The sequence below is a fragment of the Zingiber officinale genome, chromosome 9A (genome assembly GCF_018446385.1).
Source record: "Zingiber officinale cultivar Zhangliang chromosome 9A, Zo_v1.1, whole genome shotgun sequence".
Classification (NCBI taxonomy): Eukaryota; Viridiplantae; Streptophyta; class Magnoliopsida; order Zingiberales; family Zingiberaceae; genus Zingiber; species Zingiber officinale.
Window position 1 is genome coordinate 82,610,979 of NC_056002.1, and position 25,525 is coordinate 82,636,503.

A 25,525-nucleotide genomic window follows, 5' to 3' on the forward strand; every position below is an offset into this window, starting at 1 on the left:
TATGCTTAATTACATTATTTCTTCAGGTTTTTCTTCGGCATCTATGGAATAGATTCCTTGTTCTAGGAATAGGGAGTAGTTGTGAATTGGTTTTGATGTAAGAGTCACATTTATGCCTTTATTCATTGGATGATTTCGCTTGCTTTGTTTCAACTACTATGCATGAGACTTGTTGCGTATTAATTGATTGTGTAGGGATTGCTAACCTCGTAGAGAGAGTATCTTAGATCGTATACCCGAGGGACACTAGTGACAGGGGTAACCCGTTCATGGACATCTAGGGTACTTCCTTGAAAGGAGAGGCAACTTCTCCACAAGGAAGCAAGAGACCAAACCAAGCTCTTATTGCTATCCTTAATGACACCAATTAGAGTTGCGTTCTTGTGATCTACCGAGGCACCATAGTTACAGGGGTGAACCGTAACAGGATTTCACAGGGATTTGCTCTATTTAGTGCTTAAGGATTGTTGCTTTAGCTTTCGGTGAATGCATGTTGATGGGTAATGAGTAAAGGATAAAATGTGATACATCAATACCACCACAATGAAACCGAACTCCTAGAACTCTTCATAAACCAAGTTAATTACTCTCTCTTCACTAGTTCTCATTTTCGTTTCCCAATCTCTTTTCTTTAGAAACTTACAACCATCGGTAGTTTAGCTAATCCTAAGTGAACCATTGCTAGTTCTTATAACTAGTTCTCGTGGGATCGATAATCTTTATTACTGACGACGAATCCATGCACTTGTGGAATCATAACAGATATTCAATATTAACCCTGAACAGCAATCAAAGCTCAAGCCTGGGATGATTTCGTCACAATGGTCCAAAACGCCGAACCAGCAGTAACTTGGAGAATATATGTTGATGGTTCATCCACTGACAAGGAAGCGGGATTGACATTCTGCTCATTTCACCATGTGAAGATTCGATGCATATTTTCGTTCAGCTAGATTATCGGGCCACCAACAATGAAGCTGAGTATAAAGCCTTGATAGAGGCTTACAGGCAGCGTGGCATGTCGGAACATCAAAATTCCTCATTCACTCGGACTCTCAGTTGGCCACCCAATAGCTATCTGGGATGTTTGAGATTAACAGCTCCTAACTCATGTTATATGCAGAGCTTTGGAGAGGCTAAAGGAAAATTTACAAGAGATCATTGTACAGAAGGTCCCCCGATCGGACAATCAAGCAGTGAACAAACTAGCTAAATTTTCCAGTTCATTATCACCAGTCATGATTAGCCGGCCAATCGAATAGGTTTCACTCATGGCGTGCATCGACCGGATGGAAGGAGTTGTCTTCCCAAGCAACTGGAAATGCCACTGATTGAATTGCTCCGATCGGGTAGCACGCCGACTGACCAGGAGACATCTCGACTACTAAAGAAGAGGGTCGGACAATTTACCTTAATCGAATACGAGCTTTATAAGAGGTCTTTGACAAGGCCTCTACTCAAATGTGTGGGCATGGAGGGCATAATGTACATACTCTATGAAGTACATCTTGGCTCCGGTGAAAGCTACCCGGGCGGTCATTCGCTGGCTCGAAAGATTCTCCTAACTGGATATTTTTGGCCAACTCTCCAAGAGGATGCCGCTTCGACAGTAGCCATATATCTGTCTGCCAAAAGTATCACAACATCCTTCACTAATCGCCCGAGGAGATGAATGCATCCATGGTGTCTTTCCCATTTGACCAATGGGGAATGGACATCGTGGGACCGTTTCCCATGGCGACTGGTCAAGGAAGGTTTCTGCTCATTGCGGTGGAGTACTTCTCAAAGTGGCGGAGGCCGAGCCACTGACAAAGATAAGTGAATAGATGGTCATCAAATTTGTCTAGTAGAATATCTTGTGTCGGTTTGGTATTCCCTACCGGCTCTTCTCAGATAACGGGAGGCAGTTTGCGAGTCAGAGCCTCAAGGAGTGGTGCGAAGGCTATGGTATTGATAATGAACATTTTTATATATTATTTTGGCTCTTATATTTAATATTTTTATCATCTCGTATACTTAAATCTTGTTTTATATCATATTTTATGAGTTGATATATATTTAGAGTCTTGATATAATCCTTTCTATATTTTCTAGTATTTTATCTAAAAATGTACATTTTATTTGTAGGGAAGTAATCTGAAAGATCTGAGCCATCCATAGAAGTCATCATCATCTAAAAAAAGTCCACTTTGGATCCAAGAAGAGAGAAGCCCAAATTAATCTTAAGCCCAATTTCACCCTCTAATGGATCCACATCTTCTAATGGATTTGGATCTTCTTCCACCAACTAAAAATCTGAATCCACTCAAATTTTATCTCATCCTCAAATCTGGTCCATTGATTTGAATTGAAGAGCATCCAAGGGTTGAGGAAAAATCCCTAATGTTGGACCCCTATTCCTTTTCTTCCTCACGCGACGCAAGAGGTCTATCCCGCGTTTTCTGCGGCTAGGGCACAGCGATCCCGCACCACCTCCTCCTTCTTTCTTCTTTCGCCGGCCGACGGTACTCTTCCCTTACCTTTACTGCCACCGGTAGACCATCCCTATCTACTCTTCTTCTTCTTCTCGATTTCAATTGACCTCCTCTGCTTCTTGATTCCAGTAGTGACAACAACCAATTTCAGGCGGCAAGCTTCGGCTCCGATCATCCACCTCACCGGAGGGGTTCTCAGGTGAGATTCTTCACCTTGCGTCGTTCTTCTTTCCCTTCTTCCGACTATGGTTCAGGCAGCAGAGGCAGAGAAGCGGCGGTGGTTCATCCGATTTCACAGCACCTCCATTACTTCCGTTCATCTTCCATCGAGGCGGTTCTTCGGTGGAAGTTTCGTTCATCATCACCGTTGTTGAAGCAAGCACAATCGGTATTTTGGGGGTTCTAGAGCTGGCGTTTTGTGTGATTGCAGGGAGGGTTAGAAGAGGAGAAGTTGTACCATTCCACATCATTCCGAGCAGCTCTTCTCCAACAGATCTGGACAGGTCTCCACAGCAGCCTTCAAGTTCGATCAACAGTTCTTCATCAGATTTCAACAGCAGTTCTTCTCTAGATTTGGATCTCCACAGCAGCTCTTAATTCCACCAAGTCCGAGCAGCAATTCTCCTTCATCAGATTCTGAACAGCAAGTTTATTCTCTTATTGTTGATACTTTGGTTTGCATGGTTGTTAATTTGGTGTAATTGACGTTTCTTTTAGTTTGTTGATGAATGCTTGTATTGAGCTATTCTCCCTTGTTTTAAATTTGCACGTACTTTGCTTAGTTTACTTAATGCTCACCAAGTGTTTGTTGAAATGCCCCAACCATCTCTATCATCCTAGTTTTGCATTTTCTTAGTTTTGATTCTTGCAATGCTTTGTTAATTGAATGTTGCATGGTTCTCTTATCTTATGTCTTCATTTACTTGCAATTAGATAAGGTTAGATTACATTCTATGCTTAATTTCTTTAGTTGCTTACTTTATGTTGTCTTTAATTTCTTTGTAATCATAGTTTAAGTTAGACTAGGATTTTTTATTTGCATCATCTTTCATTTGCTAGGTTAGGTTCATTTAATACTTTGCTATTATATTCCTTAGATTAATTCCATTATTGGTGAAATCGTAGCGTAGAGTAACAATGCATTATGAGATCATTATTAATGGATAGATAGGGTGTTTTTCATTAATTAGGATTAGATTTCATACTTGCTTTGCTCTTTTGTTCCTTAGGTTTAATTTCATACTTGTTTTGTTATTTCATATCATAGTTAAAAATTCAAAACCCAAACCCCCAGTTCTTTATAAAAAATCCAAAAGTCATAACCAATCCTGAAGTAATCATCCTGTTGTTACATTCTTTGGGAGACGACCCGAGTCATCTCTATACTACTTTAGTGTAGAGGGGTTCGGTAAACTTTAATTGTAATTTGATAAGCTCCCGTAGCACGACACTCGAGCTTCACATCAAATTTTGGCGTCATTGCCGGGGATCTTATAGTCGTGTTTGATAATTTTAGGATTGTTTTCTTATTTTTCTACAAAAATTTCTAAAAAAAAATTGTCAAATGCTTTAATGTTCATAGATTCATGTGTTTGATATCATATACTCCTGTGTCTTCTAATCTTGTTTGTTAGTGTTTCAGTGTAAGACCAGGACAATTCTTTTAGTTCAACATGGATCTTTATTCTCATCAATTTGGAAGTTTCAATGAATATCACAATTTGAATACTGGGAAAGTGAGACACATATGTACTAATTGTGGCAGTCCATCGCATCCAATTTCTATATGTCATCTCATTCAAAAGATTGCTAGATTTCCTATGGAACCCCTGTATTTCCAACATCAATATCAACAGGCGTATGATCCAACTCCTAGTACCTATAGTCATGACTGGGATAATTATTCGACTCAGTACTTTCAACCCCAGATTTCAGAGCAGCATGGATACTTCCAACCATAATACTATCAACCCCAACAGCAGTATGGGAATGAGCAACAACAATTGGATCAATCTTTTCCATCATATCAGAGGCCATAAGGATTTCAAGATGATTCTATATCCACATGGTCACATTCGGTCCAGCAGATCGATTCAGTACCTTGGGGAACATTTCAAGGGTTCACTAAAGAAGTTCATGTCCTTAGTCAATCAATATTTCAAGATTTGAAGGATGTAATGCAGCATATGTAGCAATAACAAGAGGTATATACCCAGTCTCAACAAAGAAATGAAGCATCACTATAGAATTGTCAGATGTATCTCGATCAAATTACAGCATCCATCAGCCAACGACAAGCCCAATTATCTAGTGAGGAGATAGATTCTAGAGAATGTCATAGCCTTTGTTGGTGCAGCGGAGACCGGCAAGAGGGGGGTGAATTGCTGAAAACAAAAATAAAAATATCCTCCTCGGATTTCAACTCAGAATAAATGCAGTACTAAAATAATAAAGACAGAAGATTAAAAACAGAAACAGGAATTTAACCTGGTTACAACCAAGGAGGTTGTTAATCCAAGGCAGTGAAAAGCGCACTAAAAAAATTCTCCTTCTCTGAAGGCGGAGAAGCCTTTTACACTCTATTTGCTCAGAACTACTGATAGGAATTGCTTACAGATTGATTGCTTGAGTTGTTATTGAATTCCTAGATCCAGGGGCCTTTATATAGCTCCTGTAAAGTCTATCCTGAGGGTCCAAGGCGCCTCCAACAAGGTTCAAGGCGCCTCCAGCTTGGTCAGCGGATAAAACTTTATCCGCAATGCAAACGGTCAAATCTGACCTGTTGAAGGCGCCTTGAGCTGGTCAAGCCTGATGGAGGCGCCTCAAGCTCTGGGCGCCCAAGTTGGCGATATTTCGGCTTGGTTTTTCAGCTCCGACGCCCCGTTCTTTTGGGTGATTGCGGCCAACCGGAATAGGGCTCACCGAACCCAATTCCGACCTTTTCTCGGCGACCTTCCGGCTTCACGTCCCTCGAACGCCACGCACGCTCTTCACGCCCACCGGAGTACTCTTCCGCAGCTCTCTCGTCTTTCCGACGCACCGAGCCTGTCGGCTCCCTTCCCGTGCCATCCTTCTCGCTAGCTGCGTCTTCCGCTCGACTTCCTGTGTTCCTGAGCTCCTGCACACTCAGACACAGGGATCAAATACAGCAGGACCTAACCACCTTGGTTGATCACATCAAAACTACCACGGGGTCCAACAATCTCCCCCTTTTTGATGTGCATTAACCCAAGTTCAAGTTAGGGTAAAAATAGACATAAAGAGTAATTTTAAAGAAGAAATTACTAAACTAACAAGTTAAGCATAATTTTTGCAAAAGATAACAGAAATTTAAATTTTTCTAACTTCCCCTAAACTTGTACTTTTCTCTCCCCCTTTGATCACAGCAAAAATGGGGTCTTAAGTAAAATATTTTCAAGTAAGATTAAAGTTTTGAAAAAATAAATTGCTAAGTTAAATGAAGTTATTTAGGATTTTTCTGGGAAAATATTTCTGAGGGAAAAAAAATAATTTCTAAGTTAGAATATTAAAAAAAATTTTAAGGAATTTTCTAAGTCAAATATTTTATAAACTTTCAAAGAATTATTTAATTTTTCTTTAATGTTTTTTCAGAAAGTTAATTAAACATTTTTTTTCAATATTTTAGCTTCCAGGTCGTGGCGAGGCACTAGGCCTTCTTGGTTATTGGAGCAACAACCATTTCCTTAGACAAAGCTTGCATAAAGAATTTCAATGTTTAATTGTCTCACTGTAAGCTTTTAAATTTTTGAAAAATTAATTAAGCACAGATTTTGGAATCCAATAGAGGTTCCTTCCTACAGGATTATTCAAAAATCTAGGGGGTACATAAAGTTTGGGCACTTTTCTAAGTTGACCCTGATGGTTTCTAATGTACTAGATTAATTTTCCATAAGTTCTTAATTTTGGTTTAGGAAATTTATTTAAGCATGCATCAGATTTCAATTTTTCAATTTCTAATGTTAATTTATCATTTTCTGATTTTATATGATCGTACATTTCAAGTGGACATGCTTTTGCAAATTTCATTTTTAATTCTTTATTTTCTTTTTCTAATTCGAATAAATCTTTAGAAAGCGATTTAATAAACCGAAAGGACTGGGAAGGGGTTAGATTGCGTACCTTACTTACCTGATCTGGTGACGCTCCCCCTTCACTGTTACTTTCTTCTTCTGATGTTCCTCCCCCTTCATCGATGCTCATCTCTGAGCTTGAGTCTTCTTCCGGTTGATAGTTCGCCAATAGCGCTAACCCTGAGAATTCTTTGATGTCCGACTCAGAGGTTGACGAATCTGACCAAGTAGCCTTCAGATTCTTGTACTTGGAGGGTTCTGGTTTCTTGTATTTTGGCTTTTCCTTTTCTTTCTCCTTTCTCTTCAATTTTGGGCAGTCCTCCTTGATGTGCCCTTCTTCGTTGTAGTTGTAGCAACGAACCGTCTTCTTCTTTCGATGATGCCTCTGCGATTTAAATTTATTAGAACTGAAAAACTTATTGAAGCGTCTTACCAGTAGTGCCGCTTCGGATTCGTCGACTGAGGCTTCGAAGTCAGAATTGTTCATCTTTGCCTTTAAGGCAATGTTCTGACTTGTCTTCTCTGCTCCGTTGGGTTCTGAAACTCGAGATTTGTGAAGTTCAAAAGTTGAAAATAATTGTTCTAACGTACTTACCTCGAGGTCCTTAGAGTTCTCGGGAAGGCATTGAGCGCGTATCGGATAGAATCCCGGTTGGTTACCTCTTCTCCAAGGTTCGTTAGTTGCGTTATCAGCTCCTTGATTCTCGCTTGGAGTTGCGCTACCTTCTCGCCTTGGTTCATCCGGAGGTTCGTTAACTGGTTCCGGAGGATGTCGCGCTTCGCTAGCTTCGCTTCGGAAGTACCTTCGCGAAGCTCCAGGAATTTCTCCCAAAGATCTTTCGCTGAGTCGTAGCTTCCAATCCGATTTACCTCCTGCGGCGGCAGCACACTGAGCAGGTGGAACTCTTCCTTTCCGTTGGCGACGAAATCGGCTTGCTCCTTCTTGCTCCATGTGTTTCTTCTTTGTCTTTCGGCGCTGCAAAACCATATTTCATTGTAATAAGAATATCAAAATCTGTTTTAAAAAATATCTCCATTTTGCGCTTCCAAGTGGCGAAGTCTCCGTCGAACTTCGGGGGATGGATGTTCGCTCCGGCCATCGTCTTGATCGTAGTGCTTCAGTTGGCGGTTAGTCCTTCTGAGGCGATCAGGTTCTGATACCACTTGTTGGTGCAACGGAGACCGACAAGAGGGGGGTGAATTGCTGAAAACAAAAATAAAAATACCCTCCGGGGATTTCAACTCAGAATAAATGCAGTAATAAAATAATAAAGACAGAAGATTAAAAACAGAAACAGGAATTTAATCTGGTTACAACCAAGGAGGTTGTTAATCCAGGGCAGTGAAAAGCTGTAACACCCACGAAATTATAAGATAAGTATATGGGTATTATTTTCTTTAGAGCATAGAAATAAAAAGGATAAAAGAAAAGGGAAAATAGAAACCAAAAATAGAATAAGAAGAGGTGAGGTCAAAGATTGAACCTTGAACCTCCAACAAATAATGGAGATAAATTAATATATGATAACCACTAGAATAATGAATAATATTTGGATAGAAAGGAATGAAAATTTAGTTAAAGATGAGAAGAAAATAAAAGAAAACTAAGCAAAAGAGTAAGAGAAAACCAAGTGGCTTACCTCCTCTTCCTCTTGGTTAAGAGAAGAAGCAAGCAAAAGGTAAATTGCCTACTTCCCTCCCTCTCTCTATTTTTCGTGGGAATTAAAGGAGTGGGGGAAAAGAGGAGTTGAGGGAATGAATGAAGACATGTTTCATTGGCAAAGGAATAAATAGATTGGGAGAAGAAAAACAAGAGATTAAATTCCTTTTTCTTCCTCCTTCTTTCTCCTTCCTCATTCTTCACCGAAACCAAGAGCCTTTCCCTCTCCTTATTCCAAAAGCTAAGCTAAGTTCCTCTCCAAGAAAACTAAATTTCGAGAAGAAGCCTTCAAGTTCTATCCCTTCCAAGCAAAAGAAGCAAAAGGAGGTACAAGAAGAAGAAGCTTTCTCCTTCCTTGGCACTTAGGATATCTTTTTCCTTAAGAAAAACCACAAGCGAAAGTAGGTAAGTTTCCCTCACCTGTGGTACAATAGCTTGTGTATTTTTTCTATGAGATTTGGTTGCCTAAAAACCTAGGATACCTTCATGAAAATTTCGGCCAAGACAAGACCAAAAAGAAAGATCTAGGAAATGTAAAGACCTAAATTTTGACATGCTCAATATGCTTCTTGTAACATGTATTTTATGGTAGGGATTTATCTAATGTTCATATGCTAGAATGTTGGTTAGAACTTAGAGTCATACCCCTAGACTCTCGGCCAAACATTAACAAAGGAAATAGGTAAGTTAAGACTCAAACCAAGCATGTTTCTTATTTTTGTTTATGATATGTGCCTCATGATGAGGAAGTTGTTAACATAATATGCTCATGCCTATATGATGATTAAACTTCATTCCATGCTCATATGTATTCGGCCATGATATGACTAGGGGCCTAGAAAAATTATTAAACCTAAACTAATTATGCCATGATCCTCCTTAAGACAAGTTATGAAATTAATATGACATGCTCATGTTGTTCCTTGAAATAATTGCTATGAAATTTGTTTAGGGTTCTCATGCTTTTTATAACACTTGAACCCTAGTTTTAAGTCTTACAAGTTTCACCCACAACATGTTTAAAGGACTAGGAAACTTAGCACCTAACCTAATTATGCTCATGTTCCTTGAAATAATTGCTATGAAATTTGTTTAGGGTTCTCATGCTTTTATGACACTTGAACCCTAGATTCAAGCCTTACAAGTCTCGGCCACAACATGTTTAAGGGCCTAGGAAACTTAAACCTAACCTAATTATGCTCATGTTGTTCCTTGAAATAATTGCTATGAAATTTGTTTAGGGTTCTCATGCTTTTAGGACACTTGAACCCTAGATTCAAGCCTTACAAGTCTCGGCCACAACATGTTTAAGGGCCTAGGAAATTTAGAACTTAACCTAATTATGCTCATGATGTTCCTTGTAATAATTGCTATGAAATTGGTTTAGGGTTTCCATGATTTTAGGACACTTGAAACCTAGTTCCAAGCCTTAAGGGTTTCGGCCACAACAAGTTTAAGGGCCTAGGAAACTTGGAACCTAACCTAATTATGCTCATGATGTTCTTTGTAATAATTGCTATGAAATTTGTTTAAGGTTTCCATGTTTTTATGACACTTGAAACCTAGCTCCAAGCCTTAAAGGTTTCGGCCACAACAAGTTTAAGGGCCTAGGAAACTTGGAACCTAACCTAACTATGCTCATGATGTTCCTTGTAACATTTGCTTAGGTTTCACATGCTTGAATGCTGTTTTTAACCCAATGTAATGATTGATAAGATTCGGCCATTATAAGATTTATAAGCTTAGGAAACCTAGAACCTAACCTAAAGCATGCTTATGATGTTTCCTTATGGTATATGATATGATATTGGTTTTAGGGTTCACATGCTTGTATGTTGATTTCTAACCTAAGTCACATCTATATGTTTCGGCCATTACATGACATTAGGGTTAGAAATCTAAATATGATTTCCCATGTATCTCACATGAAATGTTTATAATGTGGTAAGAGCTTGTTATGCTTCTATGTTTAATTATGTACACTTATGATCTATGTATGATGGTAACCCTTATGCTATGCTGCGTGTTATGATGATGAGCTGTGTGCCCAAATTATGCATGCTGTTTATGATGAGCTGTGTGCCCAAATTATGCATGTAATTATGATGTACTGTGTGCCCAAATTTTACATACCATTATGATGAGCTGTGTGCCCAAATTCTGTATGGTATGATATGATAAGAAATATGATGTGCATGAAATATTAAGAACCATGATATGTATGACATACTACTTTACTTTATATGACTTGTACCAAGGGTGAGCTCCATAAGCGCCCCGGGGTCGATGGATTAAGAAACGGGCCTCGTTAGGGATGGGCTCCTAAGTGCCCCTAGGTCGATGGACTAAGAAACGGGCCTAGTATGTATGCCTTGTAGGGTTCAAGACTTGCTACCTTGGACCTACATAGGATGCGCGCATTTATATATGTGGTACAGTCCGGGGCCCTAATCATGTTATGATTATGTTTAAGTATGTATGTAATAAGTTTTCAAAGGACATGTTGCATATATTATTGCATGAATCATGTTTTTGAAAGTCATCTCGCATAACACTTTATAATTATGTTACGATATACCATGATGCTTATGATTATGACATGTTATATTAGGATGAACTTTATGATTAGGTTATGATATGCTATGATCATGATTATGATATGCTAGGATGCACTTTATGATTATATTATGATATGCTATAATGCTTATAATTATATTATGTTATGTTAGGATGAACTTTATGATCATGTTACGATATGCTATGATTATGATTATGTTATGCTAGGATGCATGTTATGATATTCCATGATACCTTTCGATTATGTTATGATATGATGCTTCTATACATGATATGATGAGTTGTCTTTATGATTTATGCCTTGGAGATTTAGTTATGCTATACGGTTTTTGTGAGTAGGAAAGGATCTTACTTAGCCTTGGTGCTCACAGCTTACTTTCCTTGTACCACAGATAAGGGCAAAGAATGGATGTACTAAGGGAGCAGCAGGAGGGGGCAAGAAGGACGTGTGTAGTAGTGACTCGGCTAAAGAGAAAGACCTGCTTCTAGTTAATAAGAATTATATTTATGTCGTTCTTTTATGAATCCATGACATTTCATCATGCTCTTTGGTATTATGGTTTTAAATTTATGTTAAGCATGTTATGTGACTCATATGATAGGTAGTTAGTGATGATGATTTGAAAAGTAAATAATTTTTTTTTTAAAAAAAATTATACTATAGATACGACTTCCGCTGTTTTAAGAAGAAAAGATAAGTAACCCCCGTCAGCTTGAGCAGGAAGGGGCGGGGCGTTACAGTTTGGTATCAGAGCCAGGTTTAACCTTTTCACTACACACATGTTAAGCCTCCATCCTGCCGCTCCAAGTAAGAATCTATATGCTTAAATTAATTCTTCTATGATGCTTTCATATTATGCATGTTTACTTATTATTATTTTTTTTTGATAAGTCACAGTTCTAGTTTAGGTATGCATGATGGTAGGATAAGAATAATAACGATCTTATGTTAGCTTGGATAGAAATAACGATAATTTATTGTCATTTAATGAAGATAAGCATGGCTAGGAGACGTACTACCCGAACATACGAGACAGCAACTCCACCAGATCTGACTCAGGTAGTTACCGACCTCCAGCGTCATATCACGGAACAACAACAGCTGATCACGACTTTGATGGGTCAGCAAGGAAATCCTGCCACCCCACCAGTGAATCAGAATGCAGCGCCCGTCATTCCAGTAGTTGCACCAGTACCACCGATAGCCCCTGTCCCAGTGGTCCGACAGGAGACCTACTTGATACAGTGGCTAAGGCTGAAGCCGGAAAACTTCTCAGGTACTTGCGAGCCATGGGACGCTCAGGCCTGATTCAAGACAGTGGAAAGCATAGTGGAATTACTGGACTGGCCCATATCGGAAAAGATCAAATGTGTATCATTCTGCTTTTCCGGAGACGCAAGGATGTGGTGGGAAAGAGGAAAGGCAAAGAGACAGATTAATCTGATGAACTGGACGGACTTCGAGACAGAGTTCTTCGAAGAGTTCTTCCATATGCAAGTGACGAACCAACATTACGACGAGTTCACCGAGTTTCGGCAAGGTGACCTATCAGTGAACGAAGCAGTAAAGCGCTTCAACCGTCTGGCATGCCTATGTCCAGAGTTAGTTCACATAGAAAGAGAAAGGGTCAGACTGATGCTGAAGATGCTTCGACCCGAGATAGCACTGAACGTGGCCGGCGGAATTAATAGACCCCAGACTATAGAGGAATTGGTTAGCAGTGCCCTAATCATAGAACATTATCAGAAAGCGATGAACGAGAATAAGAGTTAGGCCCGAACAGAAGGACAGAGACCCTCAGGTAACAAAACAAGCTGGAAAGGGGCCTCTACAGGAAAAAGGAAACAATGGGACAATACTAAAAGTGGCTCAGTGAATAAGCAACCGAAATACCCCCAGTGCACTATTTACGGAAAGATGCATTTCGGAGTATGTCACAAGGGTACAAGAAGATGCTATAATTGCAGAGGGGAAGGACATCTGGCCAGAGATTGCACTAACCGGGTTCAGGCACCACCCCAGCAGAACAACCAGAACAAGAGTACCCCCTCACAACTACATTAGATGCAAGCTACTATTGAAGGAACACCAATTTGCCAAGGGAGACTGGAAGCCCCACCAACTACAACGAACGCCAGGGTTTTCTCGCTTACTAAAGAAGATGTGGCGAGCGCCTCTACAGTCGTTACAGGTCAACTGCCTATTTTCAGTCAGTATGCTTTAGTATTATTTGATACTGGGGCGATACACTCGTTCGTCTCAGCACCATTTACAAAGAAATTAGACATGCCACCCCAAACACTAAAAGGCACGTTCTTGATAACCCTACCATCCGGGGAAGTTATGCCATCGGATCATATGCTGCGGGCCGTACCTATCCGAATCGTAGACAAGGAACTCTACTGCAATCTGATAGTACTCGACATGCGGGATTATGATATTAGACTGGGCATGGACTTCCTGAGCAAGTACGGCGCCTCAATCGAGTGCCGTAAGAGAAAGGTAGTCTTCCGACCTGAAGCTGAACCGATGTTTGAATTTTTTGGGGAATCTGGGAAAGAAACTGAAAGATCCTTATCAGTTGTAAAGGCCCAGAGGATGTTAGACAAAGGATGTACTGGATTTCTAGCGCACGTGGTTGATACAAGTCAAACCGGGGGCCAGAAGCTAGAAGAGGTCAGGGTGGTATGCAACTATCCAGAAGTATTTCCTGATGAACTACCGGGATTATCCCCTGATAGAGAAATAGAATTTATAATTGAATTAGTTCCTGGTACTAAACCAATCTCTAAAGCACCTTACCGGATGGCGCCGACTGAGTTGAAGGAACTTCAAGAACAACTACGGGAGTTACTCGACAAGGGACTTATTCGCCCTAGTCACTCTCCATGGGGAGCTCCGGTACTGTTTGTAAAAAAAAAAGGATGGGTCTATGCGAATGTGTATAGTCTATCGGGCGCTGAACAACGCGACGATCAAGAACAGATACCCTCTTCCACGGATCGACGATCTGTTCGACCAATTGAATGGAACAACTGTCTTCTCGAAGATTGACCTAAGGTCCGACTATCATCAAGTGAAAGTGAAACAAGATGATATACCAAAGACAACCTTTCGAACAAGATACGGACACTATGAGTTCGTAGTTATGCCCTTCGGAGTGACAAATGCCCTTGCTGTGTTCATGGATTTGATGAATCGGGTATTTGCGGCATATCTCGATAAATGTGTGATCATCTTCATTGACGATATTCTCATCTACTCAAGAACCCAGGAAGAACATGACGAACATCTGAATATTGTACTGCAGATCCTCCGAGAAAAATAACTATATGCAAAGTTCTCCAAATGCGAGTTCTGGCTAGACCGAGTAATATTCTTGGGTCATGTCATCTCCAAGGATGGAGTCATGGTAGATCCAAGCAAGATTGAAGCCGTAAGTAACTGGAATAGGCCAAAGAATGCCAGCGAAATCAGAAGTTTTCTGGGATTAGCGGGCTACTACAGGAAGTTCGTAGAGGATTTCTCCAAAATTGCGGCCCTTATGACGAATCTCACCAAGAAAAACAAAAAGTATGAATGGACGAACGACTGCAAGAAGAGTTTTACGGAACTGAAACGGAGACTGACCAGTGCTCCGATCCTTACTCTTCCGGAAAGTGACAAAGGCTTTGATATGTATAGCGATGCTTCCTTACTAGGACTTGGAGCTGTACTGATGCAAGACAGCAAAGTCATCACCTATGCCTCTAGACAACTCAAAGAGCATGAATGAAATTACCCCATTCATGACTTAGAACTAGCAGCGGTGGTCTTCGCTCTAAAAACATGGAGGCATTACTTATATGGAGCCCAGTGCAGGATTTATACAGACCACCAGAGTTTGAAATATTTCTTCACACAGAAAGACCTAAATATGAGACAACGTAGATGGCTCGAGCTAGTCAAGGATTACGATTGCGAAATCTTTTATCATCCCGGGAAAGCGAACAAGGTGGCCGATGCACTCAGTCGGAAGTCCGGTACCACTTGACATCGTTATTCTAAGTTCGAGGACGAACTTTCTATGAGGTATGGGGTACTGTAACACCCACGAAATTATAAGATAAGCATATGGGTATTATTTTCTTTAGAGCATAGAAATAAAAAGGATAAGAGAAAAGGGAAAATAGAAACCAAAAATAGAATAAGAAGAGGTGAGGTCAAGGATTGAACCTTGAACCTCCCACAAATAATGGAGATAAATTGATATATGATAACCACTAGAATAATGAATAATATTTGGATATAAAGGAATGAAAATTTAGTTAAAGATGAGAAGAAAAAAAAGAAAACTAAGCAAAAGAGCAAGAGAAAACCAAGTGGCTTACCTCCTCTTCCTCTTGGTTAAGAGAAGAAGCAAGCAAAAGGTAAATTGCCTACTTCCCTCCCTCTCTCTATTTTTCGTGGGAATTAAAGGAGTGGGGGAAAAGAGGAGTTGAGGGAATGAATGAAGACATGTTTCATTGGCAAAGAAATAAATAGATTGGGTGAAGAAAAATAAGAGATTAAATTCTTTTTTCTTCCTCCTTTCTCCTTCCTCATTCTTCACCGAAACCAAGAGCCTTTCCCTCTCCTTATTCCAAAAGCTAAGCTAAGTTCCTCTCCAAGAAAACTAAATTTCGAGAAGAAGCCTTCAAGTTCTATCCCTTCCAAGCAAAAGAAGCAAAAGGAGGTACAAGAAGAAGAAGAAGCTTTCTCCTTCCTTGACACTTAGGATATCTTTTTCCTTAAGAAAAACCACAAGCGAAAGGAGGTAAGTTTCCCTCACCTGTGGTACAATAGCTTGTGTATTTTTTCTATGAGATTTGGTTGCCTAAAAACCAAGGATACCTTCATGAAAATTTCGGCCAAGACAAGACCAAAAAGAAAGATCTAGGAAATGTAAAGACCTAAATTTTGACATGCTCAATATGCTTCTTGTAACATGTATTTTATGGTAGGGATTTATCTAATGTTCATATGTTAGAATGTTGGTTAGAACTTAGAGTCATACCCCTAGACTCTCTGCCAAACATGAACAAAGGAAATAGGTAAGTTAAGACTCAAACTAAGCATGTTTCTTATTTTTGTTTATGATATGTGCCTCATGATGAGGAAGTTGTTAACATAATATGCTCATGCCTATATGATGATTAAACTTCATTCCATGCTCATATGTATTCGGCCATGATATGACTAGGAGCCTAGAAAAATTGTTAAACCTAAACTAATTATGCCATGATCCTCCTTAAGACAAGTTATGAAATTAATATGACATGCTCATGTTGTTCCTTGAAATAATTGCTATGAAATTTGTTTAGGGTTCTCATGCTTTTTATGACACTTGAACCCTAGTTTTAAGTCTTACAAGTTTCGGCCACAACATGTTTAAAGGCCTAGGAAACTTAGCACCTAACCTAATTATGCTCATGTTGTTCCTTGAAATAATTGCTATGAAATTTGTTTAGGGTTCTCTTGCTTTTATGACACTTGAACCCTAGATTCAAGCCTTACAAGTCTCGGCCACAACATGTTTAAGGGCCTAGGAAACTTAGAACCTAACCTAATGTTGGGTTTTTCGGGCCGCGAAAACCGCGTTTTCGCGTCGCGGAATCCCCGAATCACCCATGCCATTGGATCTCGTGCGAAGGATAGATTTCAAAAATTTACATGTACAAGTTTCTACTTAGATCTACTTCTAGATCTACATGAAGAAAAGGTTATACCTTTGAAGCGCGCCCTTCGCGAATCCCGCTCGTCCAAGGTGCCGGATCTCTAGACCGTCAAGCGTACGGTCCTCTAGAAGTATCCACACGAACAATCCTTGATGGAGAAGATCAAACAAAGGTGTGCTAGCACCTTGTCTTATTCAGCCAAGAGAGGAGGAGAGGGAGAAGAGAGAGCTCCAAGAGGAAGAAGATGTGAATGCACTTGAATGAGAAAAATGAATTCTCTTCTCATTCAAAAGTGGCCGGCCACTTCCCAAGTGTAACCCCCAAATTTTGCATTAAGAGCAATTAATGTAAAGTCATTAAAGAGAATGGCTTTGTAACTTCCATGAGGTGGCACCCCATGATGATGTGGAGTAACATCATTAGTCCACATCAATGCCAACTCACCAATGAGGTGGCATAAAGTCAAGTCAAACTTGACTTTTTATCTTCCTCTCAAGTCAAGTCAAACTTGACCAAATCTCTTCCATGGTTGATCTAATCTAACCATTTGATTCAAGCCAACTTAATATAATGAATCTAATTCATTAAATTAAGTTGATCTAATGAATCATAATCTAAATTAGACTCATTGAATACATGAATCAACTTGAGTCCAACTCAAGTTAGCCTAATTAGGATTACTCTTAATCCAATTTGATTCATCAAATGAATCTAATCCTCTTGGTTCATCATATGAACCTAATCTCCATCTAATTGTCCTTAGTGTGTGACCCTATAGGTTCTTGTAACGTTGGCAATGCCCCTAAACCCAATTAGGAGCATATGTAATGAGCGGTATCTAGCAACACATCATTACTACCCAGGTTACAAGAATGTTGAGATCCAACATCACCTTGTGACTACTAATTGTGACTCCTCACAATATATGACAAGTGTCCTTCTATCCTAGACATCTAGATTGATGAATGTGAGGCATAGACCGTGTCATCCTCTGATCAAACTAAATCTTGAACTCCAAGTAGACTCACTAAATCAAATGAGCTCAATATCTCATATTGACTCATTTGGGCATGGTCATGCACTTCGTGGTCTCACTCTATCAAGAATCCTGATGTCTCTCCCATCATATAGGAGGGATAGATCCCATCTACATCACTCACATCCCTCTGCAAAATTCGTTACATACCCAGTAATCGCCTTTATAGTCCACCCAATTACGGGTGACGTTTGACGAAACCAAAGTACATAACTCCTTATGTAGGGAACCATGGTGACTTCAGGTCTAAGGACTAGTAGTCATACTAATAGTCACATGAGAAAGTATATGACACTCATAAAACGATCCATGATACTTTCTCATGGCGGGTCATTCAGTATACATTCTCTAATGTATACCCATGTATCAACTTGATATCTCTAGATCCATGACTTATGAGATCAAGTCATCGAGTTGACCTACATGCTAGTCTTATTGCATTAACATTGTCCCAGAATGTTAATACTCGACTAGGAATGATAAAGAGTAGTGTTCCCTATATCATCTCACTATCGATTCAATCAATCGATTGATATAGGTAAGAACATTCTACTCAAGGACGTTATTATACTTAGTGTAACACCCACTAAGCTTTTAAGATAAATATGAGAATGATGAATTTGCCTTAGAAAAATATTAGTAGAATGTTGAACCAAAAAGAAATAAAAATAAATAAAAATAGGGAGTGGTCAAGGATTGAACCTTGAACCTCTCATGATGTAAATGATAGGATTAATGGGTAATAACCAGTTGGGATAGGAATGATATATTGATAGCAAAGGAGGGAAACTCATGATAAGGATGAGAGTAAAAGCTAGCCAAAAGAAAGCAAGAAAAGAGCAAGAGAAAGGCAACTTGCCTTCCTTCTTTTCTCTCCCTCTTCCTCTCCCTCTCCCTTTGCCGTGACTTAAAGAGGACAATTAAGGGGATTCATTCCCCCTTGTTTTATCATGAATGATGAGAACAAATAAATAAATTAAAAAAAAAAGAAGAAAAAAAAAGGGGCTAAGGGAGAAGGAAAGCAAAAACCAATTTTGCTACCTCTTCCCCCTTAACATAAAAGGGAGCATGTAAAGAGAAGATTTTATTTTTCTCTCATTTCTCTCATTCTCTCCTCTCCACCACCGAGAGCCTCAGCCCCCTCTCCTCCATTTTCGGCCCCCAAAACAAGGTTCCTCCTAGGATACAAGGAAGGCTACTAGGGGAAATCAAAGGAGGAGAACAAGAAGAAGAGACCCTTTCTTCCATCACCACACTTTAGAACCACAAGCGAAAAGGAAGTAAGTATCCCCTCACCTGTGGTACAAGTGGTTTTAATGTGTTTTTGGATTTTATGAGGATTTTAAAACCTAGAAACAAAGTTGTGAAAATTCGGCCAAAGAAAGGACTTGTTGATCCTAGGAATGTTTAATATAAGCCTTGATTCATGATAATTTTTCTATGCTTTGTAAGAAGGTTTTCTCTCATATTTTTATATATATGTGATGCTGGATTAGAGATGTACCTAACCCTAGAGTTTCGGCCAAAAAGGTTTTATAAGGGCTAGGGAATTTATTTGTTTACCTAACTTGCACAAAACCCTCTAAATAAATGGTTAAGGATCCATTATTGTTTTCATACTTGAAGGTTACTTGGAACCAAAAGTACCCCACTCACAAGTTTTGGCCAAGGAAGGGTTTAGGGTTAGGAAGACTTTGAATTTAAACTCACCATGTTTATATGATAGAATATAGAGTTTCTTAAAGAGTTGCATGCTTGTATGTTGATAGAAACTCATGAACATCACTTTTAATGTTTCGGCCATGGTAAGGTGGATGGTTTAGAATAGCTTAAACAGATTTTTTTTAACATGCTCAAAACCTCCATGACAATAAGATATGAAAGTTGTTTGATGCTCCCATGCTTAATTAGAGTATAGGAAAATTGGTTGCATGATATATGATAATTATGACCACAAGGGTCCTAGCTTGTTTGTGAACCAAACTTATATGTATAGTTCCTTTGATGTTTTTGCCATAAAACTTGTTTAGGTTTTCCATACTTTAGGCCACCTAAAACCTAGTTTAAAGACTTGGAAGGTTTCGGCCAAACATATGCTATGAGATAAAGAAAGGAAAAACCTAGGAAACCTAAGACACAATTTAAATGTATGCTTATAGTGCTTGACTTTTATACATGTTATGAAATGTGTTATGACTTTCTATGCTTTTATGCCATTTGAACAAATTCCATGCTTGATGAGGTTCGGCCATGTAGGGTTTAAAGACCTAGAAACCTTAAAATTTAGACCTCATGTGTTAAAGATGCTTCTTATGAAATTGAGATAACATGTTGATTGTGTTCACATGCTTATATATTTAACTATGATTCAAATGGACACCTTAAAGTCTCGGCCATGAAAGGATACATGCCTTAGAAACCCTAGAACTTACATTGAACATTCTCATGTCACTCTCCATGGAATATGAAATGTAGAAAGCTAAAAATTCACATGCTATATATTGTTAGTGACCTAAATTGATGCTAAGGGAAGTTTCGGCCATGACCACTTGTATGATGCCATTTATAAATTTATACATGATGTTAGAGTAAGTTCACATGCTTGTATGCTTGCTTAAAAACCTAAATGAGTACTTGTAAGTTTCGGCCATGACATAATTTTAAGGGCTTAAAGGATTTAGGAACTAACTCAATTGTGCTTACCATATTCCTTGAAACAAATGCTATAAATATGGTTAAGGTTTCCATGCTTTATGTCATTTAGAACCTTGTTTCACACTTGTTAAGGTTCGGCCAAATGAGGTTTAAGGACTTGGAGAACTTAGAGTCCAAGTAAATCTTGTTTATAATACTTCCTATGAAAATGATATGTGGATGAATTAGGTTCTACATGCTTGGATGTTGTTTAAAACCTAAATTGGCACCTAAGAGGGTTTCGGCCAAGATAAGAACCCAAAGGATTAGGAAGCTTAGTACCCAAATTAATCATGTTACATTGTTCCTTATGATTGGATGAGCATATGATACACTTTTATGCTTAGACATGTATGCTTGTGAGCTATACAAGATGAGAATTTCAACGATATGTTATGAGTTCAAAATATGCATGCTTTATGTTATGATATGTGGGTAAATTTTACATGCTTTGATAATATGATATGAGCTGAAAATATGCATGCTTATGTTATGATATGTGGTTAAATTATGCATGCTTTGATGCTATGTTTAGTGCTTAAAATATGCATGCTTTCATGATATGCTATGTGGTTGAATTATGCATGCTTGATGATATGCTTTATGCTTAAGATATGCATGTTTTTATGATCTATGCCTAAGTGATGCATATTGTTATGATATGATGTATGCCTAAGTGATGCATACCTTTATGATATGATGTATGCCTAAGTGATGCATACTTTTATGACATGATGTATGCCTAAGTGATGCATACTTTTATGATATGATGTGTGCCTAAGTGATGCATGCTTTTATGATGTATGATATGTATAAGTATGACATGTACTTTACTTTATATGGCTTGTACCAAGGGTGGGCTCCATAAGCGCCCCGGGGTCGATGGAATAAGACTCGGGCCTCGTTAGGGATGGGCTCCTAAGTGCCCCTAGGTCGATGGAGTAAGACTCGGGCCTAGTATGTTGCCTTGTAGGGTTCAAGACTTGCTACCTTGGACCTACATAGGTTGCGCGCAATATGTAAGTGGTACATAGCCGGGATCCCCTTTAAGTTGAGATTATGTTCAAGTATATATGTAAGAAGAAATGGTTTTAAAGATCATGAGACATACACATGTTTTTCGGATACATGTTTTTCAAAATCATATTGCATATACCTTATGATGATTTATGATATGCCATGGTTAGATATGATTATGTTATGTTCCATGATATGTCCATGTGTAGGATATGCCATGACTCCTTATGACGATATGCCATGATTAGATACGATTATGTTATGCTTCATGCTATGCTTTACGCTATGATATGCCATGACTAGTTATGATTTCTTCATGTTGCATGATATGCTTAAAAGAGTATGTTACATTATGTCATGACTAGTTGAAATGATGCCATGTTGAGACATTCTTTGATTATACTATGATTTTCGGTTTTAGTGAGTAGGAAAGGAACTTACTGAGCCATGAGTGCTCACAGCTTACTGTCCTTGTACCACAGATAAAGGAAAAAGCTGGATGAGCTAGAGGAGCAGCAGGAGAGGCAAGGAGATGTGTGTGGCAGTGGCTAGGCAACCAAATAAGAACCTGCTTTAAAAACTTTTAAAGAACTATGCTTTGGTATCATGAATTGTAGTACCGTATGTGTGACTTGATGTTATGTTTCTACTAATTTTGATATCATGTTATTGAGGCCATGATAGTGTAGTTTGGATTTGATGAAAGGGAAAACAAAAGAAAAGTTTTTATTAAACTAAGAGAATTATTTTAAGTCTTCCGCTGTTTTAAAAAGAAAAATTTGTACATAGAGTAACGTAGCCCCGTCCCTTGGGGTTAGCAGGGAGGGCGGGCGTTACACTTAGTTTATTTGGCACCAATAATACAAGTAAGTATAATAACCAAAAATCAAATGCCTTTATTTATATAGAATATGATACAACAAGTCCAAAATACAATCATCAAATGATTGGCTCTAGGGCTCTAGCTATCAATCTCCCACTAGCACTAGTGCCAATCAGTGTAGGCTCGAAGCCCCAATGACCTAGTGTGACCATCATGCTTCCTCTGTGCCAAAGCCTTGGTCAAGGGATCTGCGATGTTAGCCTCTGTAGGTACTCTGCAAATCTTCACATCTCCTCTCTCGATGATCTCTCGAATGAGATGGAAGCCCCGTAGTATGTGTTTGGTCCGCTGGTGTGAGCGAGGTTCCTTCGCCTGTGCTATAGCTCCATTGTTGTGACAATAGAGCTCGATAGGGTCAGCAATGCTAGGAACCACCCCAAGTTTAGTGATGAACTTGTGAATCCAAACTGCCTTCTTTTCTGCCTCTGAGGCAGCAATATACTCGGCCTCTGTCGTAGAATCAGCTACTGTGTCTTGCTTCGAACTCTTCCAGCTCACACCACCACTACAAATGCAAAACACGAACCCCGACTACGATCTATAGTCATCCTGGTCGGTCTGAAAGCTAGCATCACTGTAACCCTTTACAGCTAGCTCATCATTGCCTCCATATATCAAGAAATATTCTTTAGTCCTTCTTAAGTACTTAAGAATATTCTTGACCGCTATCCAGTGACTTTCACCTGGATCTGACTGGTATCTGCTCGTCATGCTCAAAGCATACGAGACATCAGGTCGAGTACATAGCATGGCGTACATGATCGATCCTATGGCTGAGGCATAAGGGATCTGATCCATGTGGTCTCTCTCCTCTCTAGAAGAGGGACCTTGAGTCTTCGAAAGACTCACGCCATGTGACATCGGCGGAAATCCCTTCTTGGAGTTCTGCATGGCAAACCGAAGGAGTACCTTGTCAATATATGTACTCTGACTTAGGCCAAGCAATCTCTTAGATCTATCTCTATAGATCTGTATCCCTAGAATGCGAGATGCCTCGCCTAGGTCCTTCATTGAGAAGCAACTCCCTAGCCAGGTCTTGACAGACTGAAGAATAGGGATGCCCTTCCCAATGAGCAGTATGTCATCCACATACAATATGAGGAAGACAACTATGTCTCCTACAACCTTCTTATAGACACAAGGTTCATCTTCGTTCTTGATGAAACCAAACTGTTTGATTGCATCATCGAATTGAAGATTTACAGCTCAGAGAAGCTTGCTTTAGTCCACAAATGGACCTATGCAGCTTGCATACTCTGCTAGTATGCCGTGGATCTAAAAAACCCTCAGGTTGTGTCATGTACACATCCTCGAGTAGGTTTCCATTCGCAAATGCGGTTTTGACGTCCATCTGCCAGATCTCGTAATCGTGGTAAGCTGCAATAGCAAGCATGATCCGAATGGACTTAAACATCGCTACTGGAGAAAAGGTTTCATCATAGTCAATACCATGAATCTGCTTGAAACCTTTAGCTACCAAGCGACCCTTATAGATAAGTCCATCCATATCAGTCTTTCTCTTAAAGACCCACTTACACCCAATGGGTTTTACTCCTTCAGGTGGATCAACCAAAGTCCATACTTAGTTGGTATACATGGATTCCATCTCGGATCTCATGGCTTCTAGCCATTTCTAGGAATCTGGTCTCATCACAGCTTCCTGATAGGTGGTGGGCTCATCCTCTATGAGCACAATGTCATCATGGTCAGACAAGAGAAATGAGTATCTCTCAGGCTGACGACGTACCCTATCAGACCTGCGAAGAGGTATGTCTACTTGAACTGGTTGTTGTTCCTCAACTCCTTGTGGAACAACATCATCCACAACACTTTGTGGTTCCAGTTCAATTTCCATCAAGGCATCAGTGCTATTGTTCGCATCTTGAACTTCTTCAAGATCGAACGTGCTCCCACTAGTCTTTCTAGAAACAAAGTCCCTTTCTAGAAAGACCCCAGTCTTTGCCACAACTACCTTGTGCTGACTGGGAATGTAGAAGTAATATCCCTTAGTTTCCTTGGGATATCCAATAAAATAGCACCTATCGGATTTGGGTCCTAACTTGTCTGAGACTTGACGTCGAACGTAAGCCTTACAACCCCAAATCCTCATGAAAGACACCTGGGCATCCTTCCCAGTCCATATCCTATATGGTGTCTTTATCACGGCCTTGGATGGAACTCGGTTGAGTATGAAAGTTGCCGTGTCTAGAGCATAGCCCAAAGGTATGTCGGAAGATCTGTGTGACTCATCATCAATCGTACCATATATTAGGGTACGATTCCTCCTTTCGGATACACCATTCCACTGTGGTGTTCCAGGAGGAGTGAGTTGGGATAGAATCCCACACTCAGCTAGATAGTCACGAAACTCATGGCTAAGGTATTCTCCACCTCGATCAGATCGAAGTATCTTAATACTCTTGCCAAGCTGGTTTTGTACTTCATTCTTGAATTCTTTGAACTTTTCAAAGGATTCAGACTTATGTGTCATCAAGTACACATAACCATATCTACTGAAGTCATGAAGTATCTATAACTGCCTCTAGCAGCAACATTGAAAGGGCCACATACATCACTATGTATGAGTCCTAACAAATCAGTTGCTCTCTCGCTGTGCCCACTAAAGGGAGTCTTGGTCATCTTGCCTTGTAGGCATGACTTGCATATCTCATATGATTCAAAATCAAATGAGTCCAATAAACCATCCTTATGGAGCTGGGATAAGCGCTTGTCATTTATATGACCTAAGCGACAGTGCCAGAGGTAGGTTGGTTCATGTCATTTGACTTGAACCTCTTGGTATTTATGTTATAGATAGGGCTCTCAAGGTCTAGAATATAGAGTCCGTTTATCAGAGGTGTACTACAATAGAATATATCGTTTTAATAGACGGAACAACATTTGTTCTTTATTGTAAACGAGAAACCTTTCTTGTCCAAACAAGAAACTGATATAATGTTCTTAGTTAATGCAGGCACATAACAACAATCGACTAACTCTAGTACAAGCCCAGAGGGCTGAGATAGAAAGTAGGTCCCTACAGCAACATCAGCAACCCGTGCTCCATTGCCTACTCGTAGGTCCACCTCGCCCTTTGTCAATGCCTGCTATTTCTCAGCGCCTGCATATCAGTACAAATGTGAGAAGCACATCCAGTATCTAATACTCATGATGTAGAAATAGATAGATTGACTTCTATAACATATATACCTGAAATGGAAGACTCACTTCGCTTCTTCTTAAGATCCTCCAAGTATACCTTGTAGTTCCTCTTCCAGTGCCCGGTCTGACCGAAGTGGAAGCAGGTAGCATCCTTGGCGACCCCTCCTTTAGGCTTCAGTCCCTTGCCTTTGCCCTTGGTTTGGGACTTTCCCTTACCTTTGGGCTTGCCCTTGC

At 39.6% G+C, this 25,525-nt stretch overlaps 1 long non-coding RNA gene across 1 annotated transcript; it reads left to right on the forward strand.

The window, feature by feature from the left end:
- Positions 1-2,357: 2,357 nt before the first annotated feature.
- Positions 2,358-3,265, forward strand: LOC122020292. The gene is made up of 2 exons (XR_006122177.1): positions 2,358-2,504; positions 2,604-3,265. It is a non-coding gene; the product is annotated as an uncharacterized LOC122020292 (long non-coding RNA).
- Positions 3,266-25,525: the final 22,260 nt, after the last annotated feature.